General features: G+C 48.4%; 1 protein-coding gene across 1 annotated transcript in view; it reads left to right on the top strand.

Moving 5' to 3' along the window:
• Window positions 1-17,731: 17,731 nt before the first annotated feature.
• The window catches only part of oca2 (oculocutaneous albinism II), a 690,248-nt gene continuing 688,956 nt past the window's right edge, over window positions 17,732-19,023 (top strand). The window contains exon 1 of the mRNA XM_072477223.1: window positions 17,732-17,971. The gene's annotated coding sequence lies outside the window, so the exon portion shown is untranslated. The remainder of the gene's footprint in view (window positions 17,972-19,023) is intronic.

Below are 19,023 nucleotides of genomic sequence, written 5' to 3'. Positions count from 1 at the left end.
TCCGTCCGGTTCCGGGGCCTTACCCGACTGCAGGTCTCCAACCCCTCTACTACTTCTACAATCCCGATCGGGGATCCCAGCCCCTCCACCAACCCTTCCTCCACTTTCGGAAACTCCAAACCTTCCAAGAACTGCCTCATCCCCTCCACTCCAGGTGGGGGCTCTGACTCATACAACTGACTGTAATATTCATTGAACACCCCATTCACCCCCGCTGGGTCCAAGGCATCTTCCCCCCTCTTTCCTTCACTCTTCCTACTTCCCTGGCCGCCTCACTTTTCCTGAGCTGGTGTGCTAGCATCCTATTGGCCTTCCCCCCATACTTACATATTGCCCTTCTCGCCTTCAACAATTGCCCCACCACCTTCCCTGTGGATATCAGACCAAACGCCATCTGCAGCTTCTGCCGCTCCTTCAGCAGTCCTGCCTTCGGGGCTTCCGAGTACCTTCTGTCCACCTGGAAAGTCTCCCTAACCAGCCTATCCATCTCTGCCGGCTCCACCTTCTCCCTATGAGCCTGTACCGAAATCAGCTCCCTCCTAACTACTGCCTTCAGCGCCTCCAATACCGTTGCTGCCGAAACCTCCTGTGTCATTTATCTCCAAATAATTCTGGATGGTCTCCCTCACCCGTCCGCAAATTCCCTCATCCGCTAAGGGCAGCACGGTAGCACAAGTGATTAGCACTGTGGCTTCACAGCGCCAGGGTCCCAGGTTTGATTCCCCGCTGGGTCACTGTCCGTGCGGAGTCTGCACATTCTCCCCGTGTCTACGTGGGTCTCCTCCGGGTGCTCTGGTTTCCTCCCACAGCCCAAAGACGTGCAGGTTAGGTGGTTTGGCTATGCTAAATTGCCCTTAATGTCAATTAAGGTTAGGAGGGATTATTGGGTTACGGGGATAGGGTGGAAGTGAGGGCTTAAAGTGGGTCGGTGCAGACTTGATGGGCCAAATGGCCTCCTTCTGCACTGTATGTTCTATGTTCCAACAGTCCCACATCCAATCTCCATTGTGGCCGCTGACCGCTCTCCTTGCTCACCCGTAAATCTCCCAGTGTGGGGCATGGTATGACACAATTGCCGAAAACCTGGCATTCACCACCCCCTCCAGCAAAGCCCTGCTCAAAACGAAAAAAAAAATCCGGGAGTTCACTTTGCGAACATGGGAGAAAAAAGAAAATTCCTTCGCTTTTGGTCGTCCGAACCTCCATGGATCTACCCCTCCCATCTGTTCCATAAACCCCTTTAGCTCCTTCGCTGAGGCTGGAACCCTCCCTGTTCTTGAACTCGACCGATCCAACCTCGGATCTATAACCATATTGATGTCCCCCCCCACCCCCACCATGAGCAGCCTATGCGAGCCCAGGTCCGGAATCTTCCCTAACACCCTGCTCATAAACTCCGCGTCATCCCAGTTTGGGGCACAGATAGTCACTAATACCACCGGCATGCCCTCCAACTTCCCACTCACCATAACGTACCTGCCGCCTGAGTCCACCACTATGCTCCCTGCCTCAAATGACACCTGCTTATTGATCATGTTCGCTACCCCCCCTAGTTTTAGAGTCTAGCCCCGAATGAAATATCTGCCCAACCCACCCTTTCCTCAGCCTAGTCTGATCCACTACCCTCAGGTGTGTCTCCTGTAGCATTGCCACGCCCGCCTTCAAACTCTTCAAATGCGCGAACAAGCGAGCCCTCTTGACCGGTCCATTCAGCCCTCTCACGTTCCATGTGATCAACCTGGTCAGCTGTTTGGGGGACACCCGATTCCCCCCTCCCCCCCCTGCGCAGATCAACAATCGCCCTTCTTAGGCCAGCCTCTAGCCCGCGTCCCGTGCCTCCTCAGGCCCGCCCTCGGGTGCCCACCGTCATCGACCTCCGATTTGTCTCCAGACGCCAGCCCCTCCCCTGTCAGCAGAACAATCCCCCCCCCTCCCCCGGGAACACAATATCAATTCCAACCCCCCTCAACAAACTGATCACCTGCTTGCCCCCCCACTGCGCTGCCGTGAGCTAGCCCGCCCAGCTAGCCTGGTAGCCCCCGCCCATGGCGCCAAGCATCCTACCCCCCACTGATCTCCCCCTCCCCCCGCTCAAACTTACCTATGCAAAACATAACAATCCCCGACAAACACAAAAAAGAAAATTCCACCCACCGTCCCCCATTAAGAACAAAGTTAATCCGCATTCAAAACTGAGCAAAGGCCCAAATCTTAGTGCAAAAACAATACATACAGAACCCAAAGAAAATAAATTTAGCAACATAATAAGTACACAATTGCTTGCCCTAAGTTCAATGTCCTCCATCACCTGCCAGTCCCGTGGCTTTAACAAAGTTCATCGCCTCATCCGGCGATCTGAAATAAAGTTCTTGGCCCTCGTAAGTGACCCACAAACGAGCTGGGTACAGCATGCCGAACTTCACCCCCTTCTTGAAGAGGGCCGATTTCATTTTATTGAAGCTTGCCCTTCTTTTCGTCAGTTCTGCACCCGAGTCTTTGTAAATACAGCTCGCTATCTTCCCATTTGCAGCTCTTCGTCTGCCTGGCCCACCTCAAGATCTGTTCCTTGTCCAGGAACCGGTGCATTCGCACCACCATCGCCCTCACCGGCTCATTCTTCAGCGGCTTCCTCATAAGCACTCTGTGCGCCCTGTCCACCTCCAAGGGTCGAGCAAACGCACCTTCCCCCAGCAGCTTCTCGAACATACACGCCACATATGCCCCTGCGTCCGATCCCTCGCTACCCTCTGGGAGGCCAACAATCCTGAGGTTCTACCTGCGCGACCTGTTCTCCAAATCCTCAATTTTCTCTTGCAGCCTTTTCTGGTGGTCATTCATGAGCCCCATTTCCGCTGCCATCGTGGTTAGCTGGTCCTCATGCTCAGCAACTGCCTCTTCCACCTTCTGGATCACCTGGCCCTGGGCTTCCAATCTCTGCTCCACCCTGTCCATCCCCGTCTTAATCGGATCCAGGTACTCTTAATTTTTGTCATGCGAATGTCGCTTTAAGAAATGTTTGGCTGCTCATGTTATTGCTGTGATGTCAGAGTGTGGGTGGACCTGAGCTCTGGTTCTGCTTTTTAGTTTCACTTTGAGAAAAGTTTGCGTGTGTCTCTGTCTTTTTGGTTTCGTTTTTCAGTGTGTTGCAGCTGAAGTCAGAAAAAGCAGCTGTACTGTTGAGCTCTCTGCCATGAAGGACTATCTCTTGATCATTTGGTGAATTCAGAAATTTAAATGTTTTCAGTATTGATTGTAAACCCTGATGTGCTTCTGTTTAAAGGTTGTTAAGTCTTTTGGATGTTAAAAGGACAGCATACAAATTACTTAGTGTTGTATTCTTTGGGGGTTATCTTTGAATTAATGGTTGCTAAGATATTCACTGTTTGTTTTAAAAAGGTTTACTTGAGCTCATAGAATAAACATTGTTTTGTTTTTAAAAATACTTTTCCATTTCTGCTGTACCATTCCTATAGAGTGAGCCGTGTGCTCCCCATACCACAATCGATTAAAAGGTGTGGATCAGGTGAACTCCGTGATACGCTTTGGGGTTCTCTAAACCTGACCCATAACACCTTGTTGAGAAAAGCTCTCCTGGAGAAAGTCCACCAGCTGCTCCGTTGACCACTGGGCCGGCAATTCCAGTCCCTGAGTCTCCGCCATATTTTCCTGTCCTGCAGACTCCACTCCCTTCCTCGACCAACGATCTCTCCTTTTCAGATCACTTCTGGTCCACGAATCCATACACTGGTGGGGAATCCTTCTCCTCTACCTTACCAATCTCCTGTTTTGTCGATCAAGTCCCCTATAAGTTGGGGATAAAGGTTTCAAAAGGTCCACCACGAGCAGGAGCTACCAGAAAAGCGACCACTCGCTCCATGGCCGCCACCGGTAGTCCCTCTATACCCATCCTATCCATGTGTTTGTCAAGATGCCTTTTGAACGCCGTTAATGTATCTGCTTCCACAACCTCCCCTGGCAATGCCACCCTCTGTGTAAAACACCTGCCTCGCACATCTCCTCTAAACTTTGTCCCATGGACCTTAAATCTATGCCCCCTGGTGACTGACCCCTCCACCCTGGGAAAGAGTGCCTGCCCATCCACTCTATCCATGGCCCTCATAATCTTGTAGATCTCTATCAGGTCACCCCTCAATCTCCGTCTTTCTAATGAAAACAGTCCGAGTCTATTCAGCCTCTCCCATAGCTAACACACTCCAGACCAGGCAACATACTGGTAAACCTCCTCTGCACCCTCTCCAAAGCCGCCACATCCTTCTGGTAGTGTGGCGACCAGAATTGTGTGCAATATTCCAAATGTGGCCTTTTCAAGATTCTATACAACTGTAGCATGACTTGCCAGTTTTTATACGCAATGCCCCATCCAATGAAGGCAAGCATTCTGCAAGAAGGCAATTATGCTTTCTTGACTACCTTGTCCAGTTGTGTTGCCACCTTCAAAGATCTGTGGACATGCACGCCCAGATCTCTCTGACTTTCTACACTCCTAAGTGTTTTGCCATTTATGGTATATTTCCCCTCTATGTTAGACCTACCAAAATGCATTACCTCACATTTATCCGGCTTAAACTCCACTTGCCACTTCTCTGCCCAAGTCTCCAACCTATCTATGTCCTGTTGTATATTCTGACAATCCTCAACACTACCTGTCACTCCACCAACCTTGATGTCATCTGCAAACTTACTAATCAGACCGGCTACATTTTCCACAAAAATCGTTTATGTACACCACAAACAACAGAGACCTGAGCATAGATCCCTGTGGAATGCCACTAATCACAACCTTGCATTCATAAAAACTCCCTTCTACCGCTATTCTTTGCCTTCCGTGACCGAGCCAGTTCTGTATCCAGCTTACCATCTGACCTCTGATCCTGTGTGACTTCACCTTTTATACCAGTCTGCCATGAGGCACCTCATCAAAGGCTTTACTGAAGTCCATGTAAACAACATCCACTGCCCTCCACTCATCAATCATCTTTGTAACTTCCTCAAAAAACACAATCAAGTTAGTGAGACATGACCTCCCCTTCACAAAACCATGCTGTCTATCGCTTGAGTCCATTTGTTCCCAAATGTGTATAAATCCTGTCCCATAGAATTCTCTCCAGTAATTTACCTACTACCGACATGAGGCTCATCGGCCTATTGTTTCCAGGATTATCCCTGCTACCGTTCTTAAACAGCAGTACCACATTAACTATTCACCAGTCCTCTGAAATCTCACCTGTAGCCAATGAGGATACAAAGATGTCAGTCAAGGCCCCAGCAATTTTGTCCCTTGCTCCCCTCAATATTCTGGGGTAAATCCCATCCGGCCCAGGAGACTTATCTACCTTAATATCTTTTAAAAGACCCAATACCTCCTTCTTTACGATGTTAACATGACCCAGTCTGTCCACAGACCCTACCCAAGAATCATCATTCACAAAGTACTTTCTTTGGTGAACACTGATGCAAAGTACTCATTTAGTACCTCACCCATTTCCTCTTGCTCAACACATAGATTCCCCCTGTTGCTAACTTTTGGTTGGTTCAATTGGCTCTGATTTATAACCTTTGCTCTCGAGTCGCCAGGTATCTTTATGAAACCGCCACAAGGTTCAAGTTCAAGTAATGATCAATAACTCAATACAGCGATTAGTAAGATTCAAATCAAAGCACATTTATTATACACAGTAATTGCTACTCATGCACAAATTCTACGTCTAAGCTACTTCTACAACTAACAGGACTATACTTAGCTTCGGACTGGCCCACCAGGTCAGGGGAACAAATGGCCTTTCGTTCGGGTTCTGAGTCTGCGGGATTCGAAGTTGGTACGGATTGGTAGCTAGGAGCGCCTATCTCGTAGCGAGCGTTGACTTAAGACTTACTGGATATCGGTGGCAGTTGAACCGGTCACGGTCAAGGTTGGTTCTCGTTGCTGAGTGACCCGGTCAAGAAGAACGATTTGAACTTGGGGGCATAACTTTATAGTCCCCACGGGCTTCCCGCCTTTCGGGGCGGACCCTGTACCTGGTTCCAAGTGATTGGACTTTGTTCCAATCGCTTGGTTCGATTTCTCCAATACTGGAGCGGTTCCCTGATCGATAGGCGGTCTTAAGGTGTCGGTTAACCTCTTTTGTGTTGGCTTCTGCTGGCGCCGGGGAGTCTGGCTTAGCTTTGTTTGTCCCAAATGTTGCGATTGTTCCCGGGGATCGCTCATCAGTATGTAGATGGCTGCTACATTATTATGCAGATGGCTGCTTGTAACAATGCTGTCTGGGCTTTTGCAGAGTTTAATACACAGTAACCTGCACCTGCTGGTTTCTGCCTGTGTTGGCTGAATTTCCCTGCAGCCTTTGCTGTTCTCCATTTTACATCGGGAGTTGGCCAACCTAGGTGGCTACACTCCCTCCTTGTGATCATAACGCGAAGCGTGAAGGATCACATAACTGTGTTGGTTTTCATTCCCTGACCCGGCGAGCACTCTTCTATGGCCTCTACACTGACCATAACTATGCAAAGATTTTTTAACTGACAATTCGGAGGGGCGCTATGTCAAACAGGGGCATGCATTACAAAACAAGAAAATGGGAACCTCTAACTATCCTTAATATACTACACTCACTCAAACATTTCATCACACTAACTTCCTAAACCATACAAACAAAATCATAGCAGTTTTATACACATTTTCTGGCTTGGCAGTCACGCTCAGGATTGTACAATTGCTCATGAACATTTCTTTATTGACAACAAATCGCAAACGAATGCTCTTTATTATAGATCGCGGGGGTCGGGGGGTCTGGTCGTATCTGAAAATAGGGGATCTTATTCTATATACCGGTGTGCGAGCGCGGTAGGCTCTCCTTCTCCATTTTCTCAGACGAATAGTCTGCACGATGCAGCAGAGTATCGCCAATACCAATAGGGATTCTATCACGTAGGACAGGGAGTACTAGGTTATAAACCTGTCACACCAAGATGGTGTGGTGTTGCTTGTGACTGGGCTCTGGGCACTATGGGGAAGTGAATCATTAACGGCTGGGGGGGGGTTGAGGTCAGGGAGTTCGCGTTCGCTCGCAACCAAATGTCCATTATGGTGATGAGCCACGCAGAGGATGTCCTCATGGTTCTTCTTCTTCTATTCTCTTCTCTGGTCTTGGAGCTTCTGGAGTTCTGTGGGATCAAGCATAGTGTCTGTTACTATCTTGGTTTAATATATCGTACGATAGCCTGCCTGTCCTTTAATGGCAATTACTCCCTTTATAATTGGTCACTATGTGTGACTCCCTCATTTTTTTTTTCAAAAACCGAATTTCAGGACAAGACACACTTACAAATAATGAACCAGTGCGAGCCGTCTCGCAGACTGCGATTTACCATCCAAATGTTTGAGGATGTAAATAGCATAAGGTTGACAACCTAAGGGTTACCTGAAAACAAAACAAAACTTTTTTTTTGAACAAAACGTGCCGAAATGAGGTGCGTATGGGCTGCGAAGGGTACGATTTGGATGGAGTCCCCTGGTAGGACGGCGACCAATGCCGTGTGTTCCCTACCCGAGCGTAGCTGACCAGAGGGGGGTTCCCGGGCAGGGTGGGTCCCAATGCCGTTTCTCCACTGCCTGAGCAACCGACAAGAACGGGCAAGAAATGTAGTCATCGTGGGGGGTTGCCGTACTGGTTCTTCCTGAGAACCAGAAGGGCAGTTATGAACGGGGGTCTGTGTTTCCGTCGATAGACGAGTTCCTCTGAACTGGCGTCTGGGACCTTAATAAGTGTCTGTGGACAAATTCTCAGAAGTTTTGGCCGAAAAGGCATGGGGCCGTGGAAAAAAAAAATTCCGGTCTAACATACAACATTTAACAGTACAGGTACAAACAACATCAAACATGCTGCAGGTTCCATCAGAAAGGACACCGTTTAGGAAGGATGTGGAAGCTTTGGAAAAGGTGAAAAGAAGATTTACCAGGATGTTACCTGGAATGGAGAGTAGGTCTTACGAGGAAAGGTTGAGGGTGCTAGGCCTTTTCTCATTAGAACGGAGAAGGATGAGGGGCGACTTGATAGAGGTTTATAATATGATCAGGGGAACAGATAGAGTAGACAGTCAGAGACTTTTTCCCCGGGTGGAACAAACCATTACAAGGGGACATAAATTTAAGGTGAAAGGTGGAAGATATAGGAGGGATATCAGAGGTAGGTTCTTTACCCAGAGAGTAGTGGGGGCATGGAATGCACTGCCTGTGGAAGTAGTTGAATCGGAAACATTAGGGACCTTCAAGCAGCTATTGGATAGGTACATGGATTACGGTAAAATGATATAGTGTAGATTTATTTGTTCTTAAGGGCAGCACGGTAGCATTGTTGATAGCACAATTGTTTCACAGCTCCAGGGTCCCAGGTTCGATTCCGGCTTGGGTCACTGTCTGTGCGGAGTCTGCACGTCCTCCCTGTGTCTGCGTGGGTTTCCTCCGGGTGCTCCGGTTTCCTCCCACAGTCCAAAGATGTGCAGGGTAGGTGGATTGGCCATGATAAATTGCCCTTAGTGCCCAAAATTGCATTTGGTGTTGGGTGGAGGTGTTGAGTTTGGGTGGGGTGCTCTTCCCAAGAGCCGGTGCAGACTCAGGGGGCCGAATGGCCTCCTTCTGCACTGTAAATTCAATGATAATCTATGATTAATCTAGGACAAAGGTTCGGCACAACATCGTGGGCCGAAGGGCCTGTTCTGTGCTGTATTTTCTATGTTTTCTATGTTCTATGTTTTCTCCCAAGTGGTTCCTTTTAAAACATCTTCTGGACATCTCAGTTATTGGTGGCGAACAGGGTCGCAAAGGGGTTCTCGTTTTGGGAGTCAGACTCAAGGCCGTCACCTTCTCCCGGATGTCAAACTCTCGAGTGTATCAGGGCTGATAGGGCTGCATGGTGTGATCTGGGATCGCTCTCGTCATTCCGGACGAGTCTGTATGAATTATCTTGGTGCCAAAAGGTGGTGTCTAGTTCTGTGGGGACGGAATCGGGGTCGTCATTGTAGGTCGGTGGTCGGTGGTGGGGTTTGTTTGGGAAAGTGATCATGAAGGGATCACTTGAATCGTGGTCAGATTCGCTGGGTGTGGGTCCTGTTGCATGGGGATAGTAGGGAGGTGTGCTGTGGCTATTGTCTGTGTCACAGTCGCTGTCGCTGCTGCTGCAGTCTGTGGGCGTTCCGGTGCGGAGTGTATATTTCGGGGGTGGAGTCGAGGTTGAGTCCGTGGATGGGCTGGACGTGTTGGGGGAGGGTAGGGTTACGTTGGCTGTGGGCGGGGCGTGGTCTGCTGCGCCGAGCATGACGTGGTGTGCGTGGTTAGACTGTGTTCCATATGCCTTCATCTGGTTGATATGGAACCACGCAGTCTTTCCATTGGGGTACATAATTTTGTAGACGGAAGGGCTTACTTTGTCTGCAATGGAGTACGGACCTGAGTACTTTGGTGACAGGAATGTGCTGGGGTTGTATACGGAGAGCATGACTTGCTGTCCTACACTGAACTCAGTCGCATGCACTGTCTTATCGAAACAGGCCTTGCTCTGTTTCTTTCTTGAGCCCAATTTCACTGCGGCTGCTAGCTGAGCCGTTTTAACATTTTCCACTAATTGTTTGACTGCGTTCTCGTGTGTGAGGGGCGTCACTTCGGGGCTGGTCACATCTAAGCCTAATAAAAATTCTGTGCCTTTCATGGGGCGTCCGGTTATGAAAGTGTGTGGGGTGTAACCTGTGGATGTGGAAACCGTATTCTCCAAAAACATCAGCGCAAAAGGGAGGACCGAATCCCAAGTGGTATTGTTTTGCTGGACCATTTTTCTGAGGGTTGATTTTAGGGTCCGATTCATGCGCTCCACGATACCACTCGACCGGGGGTGGTATGCAATGTGGAATTTTTGGGTAATGCCAAATATCGTGAGGACGTTCTTCATGACACGTCCCGTAAAATGGGAACCTTGGCCGGATTCAATGCTGCGGGGGAGTCCCCATCTCGTAAAGATGTGGTGGGTGAGGATCTTGGCTGTGGTCTTTGCCGTGTTTGTTCTGGATGGGAATGCTTCCACCCATTTTGTAAACGAGTTTATCACCACAAGTACATATTTATAACCATTCCTGCAAGGGGGCAATGGTCCTATATAATCAATCAGGAGGTTAGTCCAGGGGCCTGTAACGGGTCGGGTGTGACTGAGCTGAGCCTTTTTGGCGTATCTGTCCGGATTGTTCTGGGCACAGGTAAGGCAATTCTCAATGTAGTGATTTACATCGTCCTTTAAACTCGGCCACCAGCAGAGCTGCCTGAGGTGGGCTGTAGTGGGATCGATTCCCTGATGTCCATGACTGTCATGGACTAAACACATCAGTTGATTCCTGTCCTGTTCAGGAAACACATAAAGGGTGTCTTTTAACACCACACCGTCATGTGTGGTCAGAGCATTTTTAAACCTCTCATAGGGGGCTGGATAGTTTTCTTTCAAAATCTCCCTGAGATTGCTGTCCTGCTACTGGGCCTGCACTAAATCCTCGATATTAGTCTGCGAGACCTGAACTGCATTCGCTGGTGCGCTTTCGGGGGGTGTCCAATAATATCCATGTCTGGAACCTGCTATAGCCAGTGCGTCGGCTTTTACATTTCTACGGGAGGAGGAACGATGGTGACTACGAACTTTGACTATACCAAAAGTCCTGTTCTGTGCTCGCTCTAAAATGTGAAGGAGCAATGGGGCTGAAGGGGGGGGGTTTCCGTCTGCGGAAACAAATCCTCTTGCTTTCCACAGGGGTAGGAACTCTGTAAGGCTGTTGCAGCCATAGAGGCTGTCCGAATATATGTCTGCTGGGCTGGGGAAGGAATCTGGGTGTTCCACTATGTATGCGATGGCCGCAGGTTCTGCTGCCTGCGCGCCTAAGTGTCCTGGAAGTTTTATTGCTATTTCTTCTCGGGTGCGTCCCTGCGCGTCCTCGACATAAATACTGCAACCAGTTATGTGCTTCCCTTCTAATATTGTGGAAGATCCATCCACATATATCTTTATGGGTTCGCACGTGTCTGTGTGCTTAAGGCTCTGGGTTGAACTACCTATCTTTCTGGGGGGGTGGGAGAGATAATTTAACATTCATGGGGGGGTTCCGGGGTACTGTAGGTTGTCGGCTAAAAAGGTGTGGGTCTTTGTCCTTTTAACAGAGATGTCCCGTCCCTGCAAAAGAAGGGTCCATCTAGCTGCTCTAATCTGACTGACTGTACTGTCCTTGAGTCGTCCGTCCAGTAAAAGTTGGGTGGGGGGTTGTTCTGTGAGGATTGTGATGGGGTTCAGTCCGGTAATGTAAGAAAAATACTGTATTGCCCAAAAAACTGCGAGCAGGTGCCTTTCACAGGCTGAAAATCCCTGCTCCACAGCATCTAAAACTCTGGAGGCGTAAGCCACGGGCCTTAACTGGTCGTGCTGTTCCCGAAGGAGCACGGCCGAAAGGATGCGGTCTGTGCTTGCTACCTCTATCGCATGGAGGAAAGCGGGTCTGGAACTTGTAGTGCGGGGGCTGCTATGCGTGATTGCTTCAACGCATCCACAGCATCCGTATGCTGCGGAAGCCATTCCCAAGGGGCTCCTTTCTTTAGGAGGTCTGAGAGGGGCGCTGCCTTGCTGGCGAAACCGTCAATGTGGTTTCGGCAGTAGCCAACCAGTCCTAAAAACGACCGGAGGGCTGAAACGTTCTGGGGAAGGGGCAATTTAGCAATCGAGTCAATCATTTTGTGCTCGATCTCGCGTTTACCATGTGTGATAATTGTTCCCAAATATATCACCCTTTCTTCCAAAATCTGGGCCTTTTTGGGGGTAACTTTACATCTAATTGCTTGTAGGAGTTCCAGGGGTTTGGACAGAAGCTCGATGTGCTCTTCCTTTTTTAAAAAAAATATATTTTATTCAAATTTTTTGGCCAAACATAACAATACAAAGTTTTTCCTTTTTAACAACAATAAAGCAATATAAATAACAGTGGCCAGTTTTTAACAAATAAATAAATAATATATAAACAAAAAACTAAATGGCAACTGCCTTATCAAAAATAATTACTCTCCAAATATACAATCCAACAGTCCAATATACATTACCTAATACAAATATCTATACATATACAGAGACATCCCTGAGAACCTGCCCGAGTCCTCCCCCCCCCCCCCCTCCCCCCCCCCCCCCCCCAGGTTGCTGCTGTTGCCTTCCCATTCCCTCTATCGTTCTGTGAGGTAGTCAATAAACGGTTGCCACTGCCTGGTGAACCCTTGAGCCGAACCCCTTAATGCGAACTTTATCCGTTCGAACTTTATGAACCCTACCATGTCATTTATCCAGGTCTCCACGCCCGGGGGTTTGGCTTCCTTCCACATAAGCAATATCCTACGCCAGGCTACTCGGGACGCAAAGGCCAAGACATCAGCCTCTTTCGCCTCCTGCACTCCCGGCTCTTCTGCAACCCCGAATATAGCTAACCCCCAGCTTGGCTCGACCCGGACCCCCACCACCTTCGAAAGCACCTTCGCCACCCCCACCCAGAACCCCTGTAGTGCTGCACGTTGCATGTCCTGATAGGCCATTTCATACTAGGACTGGAAGCTGCTTAAGTGCGCCAGACAAGACTGGTGTGCCCCCTTTGCATCATCCACCTCTCCGTCTTTTGCTGCCAACTTCCTCCTTAACTCTAAGTTCTCTCTTTCTACCTCACTAACATCGACCTTACTCATTCGATGTATGCCTTCTATCTCTTTCAGGAGCATCCTAATGACCGCCTCTGTGCCTCGCAATTGTGCCAAGCAGGACACGATTGCCATCGGCTTGCGAGCTTTTCCTAAACTCTTCTTGTGAATCTCGCTCAGGTTCTCCCACCAAGTATATCCTATACTCCCAGGACATGTTTCCTCATTGCTACAGAATTCGCTCCAAAGGGGCCATCCTTTCCCTTTGAGGTACTTCCTGATTTCTTCCTCCCATACGGGACACTGTCCTACTCTACTGCTGCTGGTCGCTGTGACCATAAATTCTTCTGGGTTCATGAGGCGCTACATTGCCTGCATTGCCATCTTTCCTATCCGAGTGCTTCTTTTAAATTTGGAACAGGGGAGTTAAGGCGGTGCTGTAATTACGGGTATGGCTTTTGCTAATTTCCGAAATACAAACTCCCGACAGTTTTGTCGCAACAAAAAATCTATCAGTTTACCTTATAGCCCTTTTAGTTACGCATGCATTGAACACATTTCCAAATTATGAGGATTGATCAGAACTGCTTGAACACTTGTGGTTTTCTGTTCCCAATTGGATCTCTAATTCAAATTTTTGGATTCTCCCGGAGTGGTGAAGCCACTTCTAGTTTGGGTCCTGTCAGGATGTCGCTAGTAATATGTTGCTAACTTTTGGTTGGTTCAATTGGCTCTGTTTTATAACCTTTGCTCTCGAGTCGCCAGGTATCTTTATGATACCGCCACGAGGTTCAAGTTCAAGTAATGATCAATAACTCAATACACCGATTAGTAAGATTCAAATCAAAGCACATTTATTATACACAGTAATCGGTACTCATGCACAAATTCTACGTTTAAGCTACTTCTACAACTAACAGGCCTATACTTAGCTTTGGACTGGCCCACCAGGTCAGGGGAACAAATGGCCTTTCGTTCGGGTTCTGAGTCTGCGGGATTCGAAGTTGGTACGGATTGGTAGCTAGGAGCGCCTATCTCGTAGCGAGCGTTGACTTAAGATTTACTGGATATTGGCGGCAGTTGAACCGGTCACGGTCAATGTTGGTTCACGTTGCTGAGTGACCCGGTCAAGAAGAAGAGGGGCCGATTTGGACCCACGGGCTTCCTGCCTTCTGGGGCGGACCCTGTACCTGGTTCCAAGTGATTGGACTTCGTTCCAATCGCTTGGTTCGATTTCTCCAATACTGGAGCGGTTCCCTGATCGATGGGCGGTCTTGAGGTGTCCGTTAACCTCTTTTGTGTTGGCTCCTGCTGGCACGGGAAGTCTGGCTTAGCTTTGTTTGTCCCAAATGTTGCGATTGTTCCCGGGGATCGCTCATCAGTATGTAGATGGCTGCTACATTATTATGCAGATGGCTGCTTGTATCGATACTGTCTGGGCTTTTGCAGAGTTTAATACACAGTAACCTGTACCTGCTGGTTTCTGCCTGGGTTGGCTGAATTTCCCTGCAGCCTTTGCTGTTCTCCATTTTACATCGGGAGTTGGCCAACCTAGGTGGCTACACTCCCACTGCCCTTAAGTGGTCCAATCCTTTCCCTGGCCACCCTCTTGCATTTTACATATGAATAAAAGGCTTTGGGATCCACCTTAATCCTACTTGCCAAGGACTTTTCATGACCCCTCCTAGCCCTCCTAATTTCCCGATTCAGTACCTTCCTACTTTCTTTAAACTCCTCAAGGGTTTCAACTGTCCCCACCCTTCTAGACTGTACAAAAGTCTCCTTTTTCTTTTTGACGAGGTTCACAATATCCCTCGTTATTCAAGGCTCCCCAAACTTCCCACACTTAACCTTCGTTCTCTCAGGAACGTGACTTTCCTGAATCGTAATCAGCTGTCGCTTGAAAGACTCCCACATGTCTGATGCTGATTGACTATCCAACAGCTGCACCCAAATTAAATTCTTCAATTCTTGTCTAATGTTATCGTAATTTGCCTTTCCCCAGTTTATCACCTTAACGCGAGGGTTACCCTCATCCCGATCCAAAAATACGCTAAAAATTACAGAACTGTCGTCACTACTCCCAAAATGTTCCCCTTCTGAAATCTTAACCACCTGTACAGGCTCATTCCCTAATACCAGTACTGCCCCTTCCCTAGTTGGACCATCCACATATTGCATCACGAAAGAGTGTTTTTTTGCTGGTGAACCCTCTGGGGAAGATGCTTGACCTGGAGAGGCAACTGTTTTGACTGGCCAGGACTAGTTATAGGTAATTTGCGCTGGCTCATGATTGGGCCTTGTTTCATAAGTTGAACCTGGCCAGTCTGGTAGAGGGAGGTGAAGGTGGACTTGAAGAGATGGGATTCCCTCCCGTTGTCCTTGGTGGGAAGAGTTCAGGCAGTTAAGATGAACATTCTTCCAAAGGTTCTTGTTTGTGTTTCAGTGTCTCCAGTCTTTCTTCCCAAGTCGTTTTGTGGGAGGATCAACAAGCTAATTTTGACTTTTGTTTGGGTGGGTAAGACCCTCGGGTTCGGAGGGCATTCCTGCAGAGGGATAGGCAGTTGGTGGGGTTGTCAGTACCTAATCTGATGTATTACTGGGCGGCAAATATTGAAAAAGTGCGGGGGTGGGTCGAGGATTGGAGGTCAGTTTGGGGGCAGATGGAGGAGGTTTCCTGCATAGGTTCAAGTTTGACAGCATTTATTAATGCCCCTGTCCATTCTCTCTGGCCAGGTACTCTGTGAGTCCAGTGGTAACAGCTTCCCTGAGAATATAGAACCAATTCAGACAGCACTGTAAACTGGAGCCCATGTTGCTACTGGCAATTATAGATGTATATCGGCTGGGATGGATTGTCGTATAAGATCTGGGAGAGGGAGGAGGTTGAGAGATTTAGTGATATGTTCGTGGAGGGTAGGTTTGCTGAGCTGGAGGAGTTGGTGAAGAAGTTCCATTTCCCAGGAGGGACTGGTTTTAGGTATTTGCAGGTGCAGAACTTTGTGCAAAAGGAACTTTCTCCATTTCCTTGGTTGCCGACACCTTCACTTATGGATAAGGTGTCCCTCGATGAGATAGGGAAGGGAGGATATTGGTTATGTATCATCAGTTGATGGAGATGGAGAGGGCTTTGCTGGAGGAAGTAAAGGGGAACAGCTAGGAAGAGTTTGGTTTGGCTTCGGGATGGGGGTATGGAGCGAAGCTCTGCATAGAGTCAATTTTACCTCCTTGTGTGCAAGACTGAGTTTGATTCAGTTTAACGTGGTACAAAGGATGCACATAGAATCATAAAATTTACAGTGCAGGAGGAAGCTATTCGGCCCATTGAGTCTGCACCGGCCCTTACAAAGAGCACCCTACTGAAGCCCACGTATCTACCCTATCCCCGTAACCTAGTAACCCCCATTTAACATTTTTTGGACACTAAGGGCAATTTAGCATGGCCAATCTACCTAACCTGCACATCTTTGGAGTGTGAGAGGAAACCGGAGCACCCGGAGGAAACCCACGCAGACATGGGGAGGACGTGCAGACTCCGCAGACAGTGATCCAGCCGGGAATCGAAACTGGGGGGGGACCTTGGAGCTGTGAAGCAACTGTGCTAACCACTATGCTACCATGCTGACCAGGGCATGTGTGGGTGGGTTCTATCCAATGTGAACGTTACTGGAGGTCAAATAGCCAAATGAGCAATTGGTGTGAATAGAACAATACCTCAGCACTACGTTTCAGCGAGAGGTAGAAAACTGGGAAGAATGCAATAAACTATTTCAAATAAATATTTGGTTAAGGTAGGAAACAATCAGTCCCTCCACTTCCAACACACACAGAGGCAGCCTGTGTACCATCTACAAGATACACTGCAGGAGCTCACCAAGGTTCCTTCGGGAAGCACCTCCCAAACCCACGATTGCTACCATCTAGAAGGACAAGGGCAGCAGACACATGGGAACACCAACACATGGAAATTCCCCTCCAAGCCACTCATCATCCTGACTTGGAAATATGATAGTAAGAAATCTTACAACACCAGCTTAAAGTCCAACAGGTTTATTTGGAATCACTAGCTTTATAGAATTTACAGTGCAGAAGGAGGCCATTCGGCCCATCGAGTCTGCACCGGCTCTTGGAAAGAGCATCCTACCCAAGGTCAACACCTCGACCCTATCCCCATAACCCAGTAACCCCACCCAACACTAAGGGCAATTTAGGACACCAAGGGCAATTTATCATGGCCAATCCACCTCACCCGCACATCTTTGGACTGTGGGAGGAAACCGGAGCACCCGGAGGAAACCCACGCACACACGGGGAGGATGTGCAGACTCCGCACAGACAGTGACCCAAGCCGGAATCGAACCTGGGACCCTGGAGCTGTGAAGCAATTGTGCTATCCACAATGCTACCGTGCTGCCCGAGCGTAGTTCCTTAATCAGGTGAGTCATCGCAATATAATGGCGTTCCTTCGCCGTCGCTGGGTCAAAATCCTTGAACTCCCTTCCTAACAGCAAGGTAGGTGTACCTACACCACATGGACTGCAGCGGTTCAAGAAGACAGCGCCTCAAAGGGCAATTAGGGATGGACAATAAATGCTGGGCCGAGCCTGCATTGCCCACATCCCGTAAATGAATTTTGAAACAAGTTTGGAATTGGTGGCTCCCTCTCCCTGGAGTTCTGGGAGTGAACTTGTTCATTTACTTATATTGCTTCCCTTCCTCTCCACTGCTTCACTGAGAGCCCAGGAGGGAAAACTCTCGAAGCAATTAAGCACATCTGCAGCAAACATCCTTCCAACTCAGAAATTAAAAAAAAAACGTTGTTTTTAAAAAACTTTGGGCTGTCTGCTAGGCTTAACATTTCACAGTTGCGTCCGACTCTGCTAACTGCCAAGCTCTCAGTTTGCCGAGGAATTAGCTGCTTTGGAGAGCTATTTGTTCCTCAGCAGTCCCAGTGTAACTCCATCTAATCCATCATCCAGCCCCCAGTGGCAAATCAAACGCACTATCTGCTGTTCATTGGCCACCCAGGGCAGGCAGTCTTTATTCATGTGTTGCCCAGGATTCGCTCCCACTTCCTACTGGATACCAACTACAGCAAGTCCAGCCCAGCGCCCACTTTTTTTTCTCTTTCAAGGGGGATCCTTACCATTTATCAACCTCAATTGGAAGGATTTTATTTTTGATCAGCCAATTTTTTTTGCCTTTCGTCTGCGGACCTGAATTGCCCTGAAGCTCTTCAAACACAATTATTTGTCACAGGTAAAAAGTTATCTTCATAAAACTTTGTACAGTCTTTTCCTTTACTTTCTCCTTCAGCTAGATTTATTGACACCCCCCCCCCCCCCCCACCCTCCACAATTTAGACTCTTAACAGCTTCTGTACCTGACTGAAATGTCCATTTCTCTCTGTGTCAGACTGGGTGGCAGCGAGCTCTTCGACTACATGGGGCTTTGCAGTCTGGTGTCTTCTCTTCGCAATTTTCTCCTCCATTGCCGCATCTTATTCATTTGGGATTGCAGTGATATCCCGTGGCACTTGGAATGTAGTGTTTGTTTAAAAAGGGAATCGAGAGTTGACCAGCCTGTCTTCTCTCTCAACGTGTTCTTTCGTGAGCCCAAGATAACAGTGACTCTGTAATCTCCAAACACACGCTCAGAATGGGACGGCCACACGTTCTGAAATGATGTTTGTTCCATCGAAAGGAGGCGAGCCTGCCACCCGGATCGTCAACACTCACTGCAGGAATAAATCAATTTGTGATCACCATTCCCGTCCTTTGAATGTTAAACATGACTAAAGCAGCACAGGTAGCGCGGTTCAGTCCCACACGAGGCTTTGATCTCATTCATCTCGTGAAAGTGGAATGAAGCATTTGCAAACAACTCTGACTTTTCAAATGTTAGCCCTGTTCTGTGTGCATGACTTTGAACCTGCAGCGATTCCCAATAATGGCTCCCCTCAGAAACATAAAACACAAACCGATGCGATTCAGTCCAGCACCGTTAACTCCATTTGATTCACCCTGTATTAGCAGCAGACTGTGTCACTTGACAGATTTGGAGCGTGTATTGGGACAGGAGCTGGCCATTCCGCCCCCCTTGTGGGGGAGTCCCAGAGCTAGTCTTTTATTACTAGAGGGATTGAACATAAAAGTAAGGATGTTGTTCTGCTTCAGTTATACAGGGCATTGGTGAGGCCGCACCCTTTTCAGAGGAGGTTTGATACCTGGAATGTCTTCTGACAGACTGGGCTTGTTTCCACTGGAGTTTTGAAGGGTGAGGGGGTGACTTGATTGAAGTTTAGAAGATCG

The sequence above is a fragment of the Scyliorhinus torazame genome, chromosome 15 (genome assembly GCF_047496885.1).
Source record: "Scyliorhinus torazame isolate Kashiwa2021f chromosome 15, sScyTor2.1, whole genome shotgun sequence".
Lineage (NCBI taxonomy): Eukaryota > Metazoa > Chordata > Chondrichthyes > Carcharhiniformes > Scyliorhinidae > Scyliorhinus > Scyliorhinus torazame.
The sequence above is the reverse complement of the archived record's forward strand: the minus strand, read 5'-3'. Positions and strand labels throughout refer to the sequence as shown.